A 16,689-nucleotide genomic window follows, 5' to 3' on the forward strand; every position below is an offset into this window, starting at 1 on the left:
AAAAAAAAAAAAAAAAAAAGAAGAAGAAATTTCAAAGTAAGGAAGTAACGTTTTCTTAATTTCCAATTTTGCGAAAAAAGTGATTACAGTTGAAGGGTTTTTTGTTTGGGTGGACTTTCCAAACATGTGGTAAAAGTAAAACAAAGTTAGGAAATAAAATAGTAACTAAACCGTAGAGTTTGCAAACAAGACATATATAGTGCCCATTCTGGAAGACAGTTAGAACAACATTTTTCCAAATATGCTTTTAAAAGTTAAAACCCTAGTTTTTTTTGTTTTTATTTTAGGTAGAGCTTTTTTCCATAATTTTTTTTTATAAAAAAAAAAGAAGAAGATAAAGTTTAGCTACAAAATTGGTTGTAGCCTTAGGCTACAAACTCACTCAATAAAATAAATATTACTTTATATTTTGAAAATCTAACCGTTGAATTACATGTTCCTTACGCTCTTAATACACATGTCAATTTTTGTGTCAATCGGATATTATTTACTATATAATCTATAATCTTATATTTTATGCATAATTTTAAATTACAAAAACTTGCAATTTAAAATTTTATTGATGACATAGCTATTTATCTTTAATTTTCTTGAAATTTTGCAAACATGAAAAATATAAGAAGAAGATGTAATCTAATGGTGGATTTGTCAAAATTCACCTCCAATAAAAAGATATTGAGTGAGTTTGTAGCCTAAGACCACAATCGATTTTGTAGCTAAACTTTGTCCAAAAAAAAAAAAAACACAATAAGCTATAATGGTATGTGATATTTGCTTATTTATTAAAAGTTGGCAATAATATAGGCGTAATTAGAAAGAATAAGACTTTTAAAAAACTATACATGCCAATAATCTAATATAAACTATTACCATAAAGAAAATTAAAGTTTCTAAAAAAAAAAAAAAAAAAAGCTAATTAAAAAACGGACAAAGTTTAGCTACAAAATTAGTTGTAACTTTAGGCTACAAACTTACTTAATATCTTTTTATTGGATTTGAATTTTGACAAATCCACCATTGGATTACATCATTTTCTTATATTCTCCATGCTTGCAAAATTTCAAGAAAATTAAAGATCGATAGCTATGTCATCAATAAATTTTTTAAATTGCAAGTTTTTGTAATTTAAAATTATGCACAAAATATAAGTTTATAGATTATATAGTAAATGATATTCAATTAACACAAAATTTAACATGTGTATTAAGGGTGTAAAGAACATGCAATTCAACTGTTAGATTTTCAAAATATGTTGTAATATTTATTTTATTAAGTGAGTTTATAGCCTTAAGATACAACCAATTTTGTAGCTAAACTTTGTTCTTAAAAAACTCAAATTATGCTTCTCTTTTTTCTTTTCTTTTGTCCTACGGATGCAATGTTAGTTCCAATTACCCTCCTCTCTCCACAAAAAAATTGAAGTTCAATGATAAAAAGTAAGAACTAGTCCATGGTGAAATCAGTAAATGTTACACATAAAAATAAAAATACTACATTAAAAGAACATCATAATAAACTTGTTATCATGTTGCAAAGCAAGTACCTAGGAGAACATTCAGGGAAAGATGAAGGGAATCTTACATATATGCATGAATAATGTAATAGTAATACAAACCCTCCATCATTTTCATGAAAATTTAAACTCAACACCTCCTATTTTCAAAACCCAAAATCCTTAAATCTCACTATCTAGATTAAAAGAGCCAAAGTATACTTGGCCTCAATGCAATGCCCTCTTGCTTGTTCTCAAACCTTGCTTTCCTTGCTAGAAGAGTGGTTGCTTTTGCTACTGTCTTGTTCACTCTTTTTTCCTGTTCCTCCTGTTGTTATACTGACCACACTTTCAACCAGTTCCTCAAATATTTTTGCTTTGATCTGACCTCTCTTTGGTGGAAGAAGGGTGGCATTTTCTTTCTTTATCACTGACTTAGTATCTTTATTTTCCATGATATTGGTTTGTAGGGTTGAGTGAATGGCCTTGATTGTAGGAAGAGAAAGGAAAATGAGTATCTCCAAACTCCAAAGTCAGTGATGATGAAGAAAGAAGAAGAAGAAACAAGAAAGTAATTAAAAAAAAAAAAAAAAAAACTGTTAGTGTGTGGTTACTATGGTATGAATGAGACCAAGTGGGGTCTATGTATATATAGAAATAGATAGATGGGAGCACATGCGTGTGTGTGGTGTGAACGCATTTACTTAAGTAATAAACAAGTTGTACTATTTTGCGGGATTGTATCCATAAACAAATAAAGGGACTAGTGAGAGAAATCCTAGAAAGACATTAAAATATTTATTCTTAAACCCTCCTCCAGTTGTCCAAACCAAACTCATCTACTATTACTCTCTCTGTGATTTTAGGATTTTCTTGTGAAATAAGGAATGGTTGAGAATGGATAAACATGGGGCCGGCCAGTTGGAAATGGATTGAGTTACAGATTTATGATAATGACCTTTTAAGCAATCCATATCTAAATAAAGATCCCTTTGATTTTTCAATTTAGGCCAAGGAAAGTAGTTTTTCCTTGCACAAGTAGCTTTAACTTTTTGGTTTTAAGAGTAATGTTCGAGATAACATTTTTTCGCAACAACTGACATAACTTGTTTTAATTAGAGCAATATCAATTTTCTATGCACCAATGACAACAACCATATCAACATTTTAGAGAAGTTTTAACTTCACAGTGAGATAGAATAGGGTCCAAACATCACATGCTCTTGCACAAAGAAACTAAGAAAATGCTTCTCTAGTACATTACTTTTGCCCGCTTAAACTTCCAATTAACAACACAAAATTAGATAATGACAGCATATATATCCTACTACTCATGCTAAGATGTCGTATTGTACACAGATTAAAAAAGTTTGAGCACAGGTCCAACTGAAGCAAACAAAATCCAAAGGATATTGTCTGCTTATGACTACATCAGTACACTTCCATACTAATTTTTAATGGGGCATTTGTTCAGAACCTGCTTCTTCCCTTGAACTATATGCATTCTAATAATGTTTTATAATGGCAAGGCTGTTCTTATTGATGTATCTTAGTATAGTAATGATCTCTCAAATCTGTCTCTGTCATATTTTTTCCTCTTTCTCATTGTTTCATCTACAGACAAAAGGAATCCTTGCGCAGATGTGGGAATCTCAAGAGTTTGCCAAAAAAAATTATAGTGTTTCAATCATATTATTTATAAGTAAAGGGAATATTACTAGGATTTGGAAACCATTTTGTTTGAAGAAACAGATTTGCTCAACAAATACTACCTGAGAAAGAGCCGGTCCTAACTGGCCTCAAAGTGCAGAAAGCCAATATTTTTTTAATAGTATTAAATTATTTCCATAACCCTTATCTCCTACCCCTTTTGTAAGGCTTTTCCATAAGTTTTATACCTATCACTGAAACCTTAATAGAATTGATACTACCAAAAATATATTCCCACATCAAAAGACTATTTGCACTAATCACTATCTTCAATAAAGATAAAAGAGAGTAATTTCTAATGAGTTTTAAGAGAGAGAAGGGGTGTCTACCAGTAATTTATATTCAATAACAATGCTTTCCAATTGCCAGTCGAATTTCAGATTTACAAATTGTGTTTACCAACCATAAAGTAGAGACAGGAGAGCTAATTAGGTGCTGTTAAGGCAATAATTGTCGACACCCAAAACAGAAGCATTAAACAAAAACTTGGCCAAAGAATTTTCTTCAACTCAAAGAAAACAAAAATACAGAATCCAACAACAATTTATCAGCTTCATTCAGAACCCAAAAAAGAAAAAGAAAAGGAAAAAAGAAGAAGAAGATAACACCCTATGACTTTTTCTTTTTCAATAATCAGTACATTGAACAAAACAGGGGAATCCGTAGTAACATATGTACCCCAACTCCAAAGTCCAAACAATTTCCCACCTTCTAAAACTTAAGGAAATGGAGAAGTAAATTGCAAGATGTTATTACCCATATAGAAAATTAACATCTGAAAAACCAAAAGTATTACCTATAATTTACAAACCATATCTATCATAAACTATAATGACACAATACATAAAAGTAACATCCCAATAAACCAACCCCCTCTTCTCTCTACTTCTAATTGTCTGAGAATAATACATTCCCATATCTGTGCCAGAAATACCCCACTTTTTTATTTCTTCAACTTCCTAATCTGTCTTCCTATAAATGCAACCGAGAAATTGTAATCAGTAACTCTGCTCTAGACCAATACCAGGGGAAAAGAAGAAGGGGGAACCTGAAGAGACTTAGTCCAATGCTAAAGAAATCGTGCAAAGGACAAAAATGGGTGATTATATCATCTGGGTCAGGTTTATGAATCCCCCTTTGAATCGTAGGAGCCTTGAACCCGAGAACTCGAAGCTGAGCCTCCACTGCAGCCGAGTTTCTTTCCAGCCGCTGATATGGCACTCTTCACTTCCTTTGCCCATTCTTTGAATATCCTAACCTTAACCTGGCCTCTCTGTGGAGGAAGTCTCACCAGCTTTGGGCTCTTCTTCTCTGCATCCATTGTTTCTACAGAGTAAGAAATTCTGTTTAGAAGAAGATTAAGAAACAGAGGAATACAGAGTCTTTCAAGGAACTTGAGAGTGCAGACTCTGATTTCTGACAAAAGGATAGAAGGAAAAGAAAAATTCAAGGTCAGTTAGACAAACAAAGAGGAAAGAGAACAATTGGTAGGGGAGGGTCTGGTGGTGGGGGATATATATAATAAAGGGCTTATGACTTCTGAGAGTTTAAGTCAGAAGGTTTCACACACACACAAAGTGTGAACACTGCAAAAAAAAAAAAATTGGAAGTTTGAATTCAAAGAAAGAAAGGAAAATTCTAATGTGGGGTATAGTTTACAAGAGAGGTGATCAGTCACACAGCTGTTTGCTTCATTCAGTTTAAAGTTTTTTAGTACATCTAACACTGATGGGTATAGGGACATTTCATATTTGTTTGATTTATAATAATCTTTTTGGGTGTCAGTAGTGCCCACAAGTTTGTGGTCAACAGCCAATAAGAAATTTACTTTTGAAGACATGATGACTTTAATGGAAACAAACAAAAAAGGAAAAAAAAATTGAAGCAGCCTCTTCTCATAATACAATATCTAAATCTAAATCCACCTGCATATCTACATTCACCTAATCATGAAACACAACATTGTAGATTTAGTATAAAAAAGAAGCATTATATTGTATAACTAGAAAGGCTGAAAATTTGAACCTCCTTCCCAAAGGCATTTTTAATTACAAAGAAGGCACCCCTTATAAGGTAGTTAATATGCAACAAATAGTAACTTTGATTTTTCAAAGTCATGTTTAATTTGGGGGTAACCATTTCATCCAAAGTATGAGTACCTATGAGCCTATCAATGATCTATAAAGCACAAAGTTGTTGATTTTTGAAAGGATATTCTTAAAATTTTATCTTGAAGAGAAACTATTTTTGACAGTCAACATCACTTCTCTCTCTGCACTTAGTAATTACTACTTTCATGCAAGCAGAATAGATTCCTTATGTCAAAAGCTCAACTACTCCATTGCAAAGCCCCACTGAGCTTAAAAAAAGTTGTTTAGAAAATATAGAACATGAAAGTTCCTCCGTCCCTTTGACAAATATGGGAGGACAAATAGGCCACTCAGTTTGTCCCTAGATAGGTGATGAGAACAAGAAAAATTAGATGTGTGTTATTAAGGGAAATATTTGCTGCTTTCTAAAATCTTATTGTTGATAGATTGCAAGACCATTAGAAAAATGTGATGAAGGCGCACCAATCAGCTGGAGTATCTTAATCATCTATAACACAGAGCTTAAAGCTTGTAGCAAATAAAGAATATGAAAGCCTTTGACAAATAGGCCACTCTAATTATGTCCCTTGATAGTGATGAGAACAAGAAAATTAGAAGTTTTCTTAAGGGATATGGTCATTGCTTTTTTCTATCTGATTTTGATAGACGCGATGTGGAAAATGTGATAAAGCGCACCAATCAGCTTTAGGATTTTAAGTTTAACCAACCCTATAAGACTCAATAAAACTGATGCTAAGGTCGAAAGAAAATTCCACCTTTCAAATAGAAACAAATTGGACCGACCACCTGACTCACTTTGAATGTCATTAGTCCTCTAAACAAGCCAAGTCAATTTTTTTGTGTGTTTTTTCTAGCCTAATTTGAGCCAATAATGCTTTTAATATATGCCCCCATCAAACCAAGGTGTTCACAAGGTTAAATGAGTGATGCTAGAAATACTATCAATTTTATTACATAACATTTACAAATTGACCTGTTACCAATCTCCAAAAAGACAAAATACAGGTAATTCAAATAAGTTAATTGTTAATCGTCAACATTTCATCCACCACACTATTAGTCTATGGGGTTTCTTGAATGTCTCATAAGCAGAGAATAGAATAGTTTGGCCAGAAGGCTGGATGTATATAAAATGTTAATTATTGACATAAATAAATGTGAACAAACCATTTAAATTAAGTTTGTGCTTTCCCTGCATTGGAGAATAGACAGTTCAAAAGCCCAGGATTGCAATTTATGCCATTCCATTGATGTCCTTTTGCTAATTGAGGGACTTCCCTTGCTTTCTAGAGCTAGATGAATCCTTGAACTAGTTTATTAAGAATTCATGGCCTGATTGGCTAATGGCTATCACAGATATTCCAAGCAACAATTAGTTAAACACATTTATCTTTATAAAGAAAAAACCAAAATGAGTACTGCAATAAAAGTCAAAATCACTATTGAGGAGTACATAATGATGCTTGTAATGAAAGCTAATGTTAACATAGTACTTTTTTCTAAAAGAGGTGTTCAGTTCCAATTAACCATTATACATGTTTGCATTATTAATAGAATAAGTTAGAAAAGTGAACAAGTTCAGGCATGTTTTATAATCTACATAGAATCAAATGACACTAGATTGTCCTCTAAACAAGCTAAGTCAATGTTTTGCATACATGTTCTGTTCTGGCCTAATTTGAGCATATAATGCACTTAATATTTGCTCACATCAAACCAGGGTGTTCCCTTGATTAAATGAGTAATGATAGGGATATTACAAATTTTACTCAATAACTTTTACAAATTGATGTGTCATCAATCCTCCCCAAAAAAAAGTAATTCAAATATTCATTTATTACGCTGTTAAAATCCACCAGTCACATTTATTCTCATGCTACTTTGTAAATTTTATATAATAAAATTTGTAGTATCTTTTAACATTTTCCTTGATTAAATAGTAAACTTTGGTTATAAGGAGTGTAATATGTTAATCGTCAACTTTCCATCTACCACATTATCAGTATACGAGGTTTTCAAAGTGTCTTATGGATAGAGAGTAAAATAGTTAAGTTTACGCTTCCACCTTATCGGGCAAAGGACAGTTCAAAAGCCCAGGTAAACAGTTTATGCCATTCAATTGATGTCATTCTGTTTGTTGAGAACCCATGGCTGGATTGGCCATCTCAGATGTACCATGAGTTGAACACCCAAATCTCATAAAGAAAAACCAAACTAGTACTGCAATAAAAGTTATGATCATCACTATTGATGGGAAGTACATAATGTTGATTTTAATGAAAGGTAATGTTAACCTAGTACTTTAGTACTTTTTCTAAAAGAGGTGTCTAGTGTCCAACAAATCATTATGCATGAATGCTTGCAATAATAATAGAATAAGGAAGCAAAGTGAACAAGTTCGGTCATGTTTTACAATCTACATAGAATCAAATGGGTATAAAAAAAAATAAAAAAAGAGTAGGCCATAGCAAAAGCAAAATATTAGCATGTACTGAATAATATGAAATTCAAAAGCTATTCAGGAATAAAATCTCTTTGAATTCTGTTCCTCCTCAGAAGCCAGCTAATCTTTGCATTTCGTATTTCTTCTTCAATGATAAAACCTCTCAGTCAATTCTCAGTGCATTAAACTTTTAATGAATTTTGTGTGTTGTTTGGTGCAAGTTCGGAGACAAATTGCATCATAAGAAGAAAAAAAGTTTCATTTTTTAGATTCTTCTTGACTTCTTGAGTGTTTTTGACAGAAAATCCCTGGTTTGTGACAAATACCTATGACTGTGAAAACAACTTGCATATATATGAAGCTATTTAGTCTAATCTTCAGCAATATAAGTCATAACTCACGTGTATAGCTTAATTATGCAGACATTGGCATGTTCCCTAGAGCAGCACTAATTGAATAACAACTAGGTACAAGGCCACATCATTACCAAGTCCCATGTTTCATAATTTCTTATCTTCTACATGCAATTTGGATAGATTTCTTTCGGACTTAAAAAATACAACACCACGTGCACTCATTTTGTATAGAAGCACTAGAACAGATCTTGGGATTTGTCAAATTTGGTTCCCTTAGGAGCATCACAATTCACAATTTTCTTCTTAGCACATCAATATTTTAATTGGACAGCAATCTTCTTTTTTTTTTTTTTTTTTTTTTTTTGTGTAATGGAAAAGGATGGAGATTACCGGATTGGACACGGCTTGTGCCCAATGTATAGTGCACTGGACACGTTAGGATACGGACACGTATTCACCAATGAGCGGTCTAAATGGGATAGCACTGTAGGCAGTCTTTCAAGTGAGTTGAGCCAAAGCTTGACCTCAACACCACCCAAAAGTACTAGTGATTTCAAGTAATTGGATGCAATATCCTTAAGCCAATCTAGACTCACCATCATCCTTTAAAGGTTCAAATTCAGGACCTACCATACCAACGTCATAACTAAAGGAGAATGTACCTGGGTGATCATAGTTATTCCTTTAACCATTGAATAATCAAATGCCTAAGGAGCAGCCTGTATGGGATAGTGAGTTGTGACAGCAATCATTATTTGCTGCAATAAGATCTAACTTTTCCCGGATAAAATGCACCTTTACTTTCCCAAACACAAAGGATATAATCAGCTATCGTTTTCCAAGGACAAGCTTTTTAGAGAACTCTTCATATTGGTGTGAATGAGATCTTTAATCTTTATATAGTCTTGGTAACTTTTTCTCTTTTTCATTTTTTGAGGAAAAAGAGATTCACTTGAAAATTAAACTTGGAATGATCTTAGCAATGCGAGAATTATCGATATGTTCTACTAAATTGACATATCCGATAGAGATTAAATTCTATAAGGACGTGGTGTAAAACTCATGTTTTACCCCTCCAATCCCAACATGACACATCATCTTATGACATATTTAAGAATAAACACAATCACACTTAATCAATTCTAATACCCATATATAAATCCAACCAAATTGGAAATCTATTAAAATGTTATTAGGTGTGGTAGGATGTATTGAATTTTAATAAATTTTAAGTAAAATGCTAATGTGGCAATCATTTATTGGATGGTGTAAAACATAGGTTTTACACTCTATCCTTATAGAATTTAATCTCTATACGATATATGTGACTTTAATTAACTATTAATTACACCAATTATTATTTTTCTTTATATTCCATTTCGCTAAATACTTGGTATAATTCAATTCAAAAGTGTTACTATCAATATATAAAATGAAGAAAAAAAAAAGTGTCACTATATCATAAGAATGATGAAAGTAAACAGAAAGAAAAGCAAATACCACCTATGGAGCACCTTAGTCCAAAGCAACCATGTACTTGCTCCAAGTCACGAATGATGAAGATCAGTGCAAAACTAAAATGTACACTGAAAATTAACACGACCTGACGTGGATATCCTAATGACTTGTTTAGATTGAGGAGAAGTAGAGGGGAGTTGGCCGAAAATTATTTATTAAGCATTGATTCTAAGTTCTAACCAATAATGGTCCATGACTCCATATAATGTGCTTCATTTGTGTATCCTTATAATGGATTTGGGGTTTTGAAGTTACAACTTGTATAGTTTGAGATGGCAAGGGGGTGGGGTAGGATCAATTTAAGGATGCATGTCCCTATCCCATCTTTGGAGCAGGAAAAACCTGTATGGAACAGGTTCATAATGGGGCAAGTTTGAGGTAATTTATAGGTGGTTTTGACATTTATAAGGTAGAGATAAAAGAGAAAGGGAACGTGCAATTATGTTAGTGCTAAAAAGGAAAAAAAAAAAATTGTTTTAAGATGGTATTGCAATATATATAAACAAAATAAATTATAAATAAGATTCGTGTAATAAGATTAAATTATATATAAAGAATTTAATAATATATTAAATAAAAATTTATATACACCCATGGGGTGGGACTTGTGCCCATAATCTCTTTGGAACAGAAAAAATTTATCTAGGTAAAACTTGAAGGCCATAATTTGATCATTGTACTAATTTCCAACCCTGACAATATGGTTCTAATTTTTCCAAGTCATTATGCCACACACTTTTCATTACCCAAATATACACAAAGCAAAACTTCAATTCAAATATATCCAATATATAGCATTGCATATAGTCCTTACATTTTTTTCCACCCGGGAATTCCTTCTTGTATCAAACCCAATTCCAAATTTCAAACATAAAAAACATTGATTACACATGACTGGAACTGCACTAGCACCATGCTGTTGCATAATTTCATGGTGAATCTGCTTTCTTATTATGTGACACTGAGTCAATCTCAAAGGCAGGTATCAGCACATTGGGCTTGTCCTTGAACCTATAAAGTGGTATTCCAACCAAGAAATCTCTATTCTCGTCCTGGACTTTAAACTCCTCGTCTGCATTTGTGAAGCTAGAGCTTACAATTAGGGTCACCAGCAACATAACAAGGAACCCGACCGAGAACTTCTTCATAGAAGTTGCCATCATAAGTCTGTTTTGAGAAATTCTCCAATGAAGTTCTAAGTGAAGAAGGAATTGAAACATGGTGGGAGAGAATTTATAAGGAGAAATGATAAATGCATGTAGTTTCATTTATTTTAAGGAAGTCTAAATATAGCTCAAATTTCAATGGTTCAGTTTGCCTTCCCTTTTTATCATTAAGAGGTGCTGGTACATTTTACTTATCAAAATGGATGGTGGAAAGCAATTGATAAATAGGGTATTTTTTTTTTTAATACGTGAAAATGAGGAAGATTTTATTGAAACAGCAGAAACTGTACAAACTACACTAAATTTCCATCTAACGCATGCTCGGTTATAACTATATCGAAGAAAACTTGAGGGGCAGAGCCTAAAACAAACTGACCAGCTGCCCCTTGGAAGTTTTTTTTTTTGGCTAATAATGTTTAATTTGAATGATATCTTTTTTTTTTTTTTTTTTTGGTAAACAAAAAATGGGTAAAGAGGGGCGACCAGTGTAGCTTTCCTACTTGGGTGTGACTATAGTAGCATTCTACTCATTTTCGGGTAAGACCCCATACTCCTGTTCTTTGAATTATATCTCCTCTCCTTATAAAAAAATAAAGAAAAAATGTGAAGTCATGGGTCCATAATGTAACGAGTGCATGTGAAATTACCAATTAACAAAAAAAATAAAAGGTTCTTTGGAAATTTGTGGAATTTGGTTCAGTACAGTTAGAGGTTGTTGATTATCAAGAATTGGTCAGTGTGAATTCCTGCAATGGTGGAAGAAACGTGACAGAAATTAGGATGCTTTAGGTTGTTGAAATTATGTTAGCTTTGATTCTTCCTATTGTTCAAAGCTATTTGGTAAAATGTTAGCCGTGATTTTGGACTTCCTGTTTGTTTATCTTTCTTCTTTTTTTCCACAGTAAAATAGAGAAAAAAAATCTTTGAATCCAAATTCTCCTTTTTAAGAGAATAAGTAAAAAACGCTAATAAACCATAACCTTTTTGAAATGTCTATTTAAATGTTGAACTTGTAGTATTCTCCTTAAGGGCAAATTAAACCATATAGTTTTAAAAGTATTAAATTAAATCTCAATGTTTCAATAAGTAACAAATTTAATTTAAAACTATTTTTGGGGCTTAATATTGGTCTAGAGTTTGATTTGTTACTTTTTGAAATCTCAAAGTTTAATTTGTTAATTCTGAAACTACAGAGTTTAATTTGAAATTGTTTGAAATTTCTAAGTTTATTTTGTTACTTTTGAAACTAGATGATTTTATTTGTTACACCCCTTTAATTATAGGATTCAAAAGGTAATTTTCTCAAAAAACTCTACGTTGAAGTCTTTTTTGAAAAAGAAAAGAAAACCTTAAAAAGGAAAAAAAGAAAAACAAAATTAAGAAGAAATTTCAAGAATGCCTTATAAAAATTTTAGCTTAACACTATTTTCCTCACCTGTCATGTGATTTAAAATAGCTTATTTGCTTAGTTTTTTTTATTTCAACAATAAATTTTTTTGTGAGATTTTAAAAATAAGCTAAGTAAAAGAATAAATGAAGCTTTAGCCCAAAAAAATTATACCTTAGCAGCGAGCAGCCCAAGCCCATTCAAATAAGACTGTCTTACCTTCTCCTTAATATATATATATATATATATATGCTCGAGTGTTGCCGTCTCCAACGGCCAACACTTGAGAGGAACGGAGAGAATCGAGGGAACATCATGGGGAGAGTATTTCTGAGCCCCTGTATCTGCTCCTCTCTTTGTTCCAGCTCTGCCCAGCCGAGGAGGGAGTGGTTGGGGGCCTGAGGGCATGATTGTCCTTCACCTCCTCCACCGTGTGTCAAGCTCTCCCATTCTCTTGGTGCCAAATAAAAGCAAGAGTTGACACTTCCCTCCGGCTAGTTTTCTCTTGGGGCGGCCCCACTTGGGCCTCTGATTGTAGGAGTAGCTAGGAATAGCAGGTGGCTATTAGCTCGTAAATTTACTTGTAAAACAGGCCTACCTGAGCCTCTGATTGTAATATGTAATTTTTCTATGTATGAATTAATAATATCAAGATCTTTTGTTTTTCGCTTTTCTCTTTCTTTTTCTTTCTCCTTTCCTTTTTTTTTTTAAATGAATACTTAGAACTTAGAACTCTTATCTTATTCAATCTACTGTAAAATAAATACTTAGAACTTAGAACATTATCTTTTTCAATCTACTGTAAAACAAATACTTAGAACTTAGAACGTCTACCTGATGCGCCGGCCAGCACCCTAATTCCTTCCCACAGACGGCGCCAATTGTAGGGACTCAATTTGGATTGACCCGGAGTGATGGGTTTACAGCCCAATAAGCCCAAACAATAAATTTATAGAGAGTGGGGTGAAAAGTTTAGGTGCTGACCGTCGATCACCAAGTAGGAATTTTCTTACAACGAAGAAAAGTGCTAAGAGTTTTTCTTTCAAGGGGGAGATGCTCCTCGGCCTGTGGCCGAGGAGGCCTTATCGTTCTCTTTTTCCCCCCCTTCCTTTACTTTACTAACTTTTCTTTTATAGTTTTCATCTTCCTATCCCCTCTCTCCATCTGTTGATCATCTATTTGCCTTCTTATCTGGCCATCCGTCCCATCAGAGCCTTATCAGTACCATNAGTCTTGTTCATACTTTATATATGTGTGTATGTGTATATATATATATATATATATAATATTTTTTTTTTTCTATTTGTGTTGTTACAATTCACAAAAACTGGTGCACGTGATGATATTGATTTTATTTACTCCAAGATGGGTTATGATGGAAAATATTTGAAAACGCCTTTGATAATGTGCTGAGAACTTACTGTTTTCTTCTTTGTGCTCATTTTGGATGGTGGAAAGCAATTGATTAATAGGGTATTTTTTTATACATGAAAATCAAGAAGATTTTATTGAAACAGCAGAAACTGTACAAACTACACTAAATTCTAACGCATGCTTAGTTATAACTATATCAAAGAAACTTGAGGGCAGAGCCTAAAACAAACTGACCAGCTGCCCCCCGAAGTTTTTTTTTTGGCTAATAATGTTTAACTTGAATGATATCTCTTTTATTTATTTATTTATTTTTGGTAAACAAAAAATGGGTAGAGGGAGGTGACCAATTTAGCTTCTCTACCTGGACGTGACTATAACAGCACCCTACTCACTTCCGGGCAAAATCCCATACTCCCGGTATCTTTTCTCCTTATAAAAACAAGAAGGAATGTGAAGTTCATGGGTCCATAATGTAATGGGTGCATTTGTAATTACCAATTAACAAAAAAACAAAAGTTTCTTTGGAAATTTGTGGAATTTTGGTTTAGTATAGTTAGTAGAGGTTGTTGATTATCAATAATTGGTCAATGTGAATTCCAGCAATGGGGAAGAAACGTGATAGAAATTAGGTTTACTATAGTTGTGATTTGATGTTATGTTAGTTAGCTTCGATTCTTTGTATTGATGAAAGCTATTTGGTAAAATGTTAGCCATGATTTTGGACTTCTTTGTTTGTCTTTCTTCTTTTTTTCAACAATAAAATAGAGAAAAAGATCTTTGAATCCAAATTCTCCTTTATAAGAGAATAAGTTAAAAACACTAATAAACCATAAGCTTTTTGAAATGTCTATTTAAATGTTGACCTTTTGGTATTCTCCTTAGGGTGTAACAAATTAAACCATATAGTTTTCAAAGTATTAAATTAAATCTTGATGTTTCAATAAGTAACAAATTAAATTTAAAACTGTTTAAGTGAACATTGTATTTGGGGCTTAATATAGGCTTAGAGTTTGATTTGTCACTTTTTGAAACCTCACAGTTTAATTTTGTTAATTCTAAAACTATAGAGTCTAATTTGAAATTGTTTGAAATTTCTAAGTTTATCTTGTTACTTTTGAAACTACATGGTTTTATTTATTACACCTCGTTAATTATAGGATTCAAAAGGTAATTTTCTCAAAAACTCTACGTTGAAGTCTTTTTGGGGGGGGGGGGGGGAGGAAACAAATCTTAAAAAGAAAAAAAAGAAAAAAAAAATAAAGAAGAAATTTCAAGTGTAGGGACTCAATTTGGATTGACCCGGAGTGATGGGTTTACAGCCCAATAAGCCCAAACAATAAATTTATAGAGAGTGGGTGAAAGTTTAGGTGCTGACCGTCGATCACCAAGTAGGAATTTTCTTACAACGAAGAAAAGTGCTAAGAGTTTTTCTTTCAAGGGGGAGATGCTCCTCGGCCTGTGGCCGAGGAGGCCTTATCGTTCTCTTTTCCCCCCCCCTTCCTTTACTTTACTAACTTTTCTTTTATAGTTTTCATCTTCCTCTACCCCTCTCTCCATCTGTTGATCCTTCTTATCTGGCCATCCGTCCATCAGAGCCTTATCAGTACTCATGTGGTTCACTCTGATCAACGTTATCCTACCAAGGGGTTCCTCCCATTAATGCGGCCAGGGGGAGTTAGTTGAATGCATTAAATGTGAGAATGACAGCTTACTTTGGGGTTAGTCTCTCTCTCTAAAACCCCTCGTCAGGCCGAGGATGAGTGGTCCTCGGTGTGGAGTGGGAAAAGAGGCTTCCCCAAGTTAGCCTAGGACCACCAACAAAAAATGGACATAGCTCCTCGGCCTCTGGCCTGGGCCTGTTTCGTGATGGGCCGAGGCTGTGAGGCTCACAAGCCCCACAATAGCCTCATAAAAACCCTGCCTGCCCACGTTCCTTGGGACGGGAGGAGGGTTTTGAATACTCGCGGGCACACGGACGAGTTGCCCTACTTCGGTTGTACTGATGCTGGCGGCTTTCTGACTACCCGATGCGCGTTTTTAGCGTTTCAAGACTTAATGGGTGCCCACGTTAAATTTGGCGCACCACGTTTCCCACTATCAACGGCATGATCCTTTGCTTTTATGAGCAAGCGGTTACATTTGGGGAACCAAGGAGGAGTTTAAATGCCTGTTTGAACCTAAGGGTTTCATCATTTTCGCGCTTACAATTATTGATGCATCTGATTTGAATCTGGCTCGACTTGCACACTATCTGAAGAGTTCCGTCATATTTCTGTAAGTCTTCTTCTCCTAGTGATCCCAAAATTTCTCGATTTCACTCTTCTTTTTTTCGTTTGAACTTTTAGTTGTCTTTGGGGAGGTAAGTTAAGAAGTTGGTCGAATCGATGAGATGATGAACAAATTCCGGGTTGACTATGGAATACCCAATAATGTGAATTTGAAGTATTGTGAAGAGGGAGAATGGTACCTTAGGAGGAGGGAAGGTGAAGTTGCGATCCCGATAGTTGCTTTCGTAGAAGGAGGGATGAGAATCCCTATGAGGCCGATAACCTTAATTACCTTAGGCATTTTCGCCTGCCCCTACTCAGTGTGCCGTGAATGTGTTTAGGATATTTAGGGTGCGTAGATACCCTGAATGAGAAAATGGGGCTGAGACTAACTCACCATGATGTGAACTGGTGTTACAACCTTCATCACCTGAGGGGTAAGACATATTATATGAAGACAAGGACGATAGGGTTCGTCTTATCATGTCTTCCTGATTCCAATAAGGGGTTGAACCAAGATTTCCTCATAGTGTCGGAGAGTGGCACGACGGCTTTCATTGCCCAACGGCAGAGGGGAGCCAGGTAGGGCATCCGAAATAAGATAATCTAGGTCTCAGCATTTCAAGTTCTATACCTGTATACTATATTTTGGTTGATTAACCATAGGAATTTCGCTTTTCTTTTCGCAGACCCACACGCTTTTGCACGTCATTTCCACCTGGTTAACAAACGGATTTGGAGACCGTTCTCAGGTCGGACCTGTGGTTCACTCTGATCAACGTTATCCTACCAAGGGGTTACCTCCCCATTAATGCGGCCAGGGGGAGTTAGTTGAATGCATTAAATGTGAGAATGACAGCTTACT

The sequence above is a fragment of the Quercus suber genome, unplaced genomic scaffold, assembly GCF_002906115.3.
Source record: "Quercus suber isolate HL8 unplaced genomic scaffold, Cork oak 2.0 scaffold_894, whole genome shotgun sequence".
NCBI lineage: Eukaryota > Viridiplantae > Streptophyta > Magnoliopsida > Fagales > Fagaceae > Quercus > Quercus suber.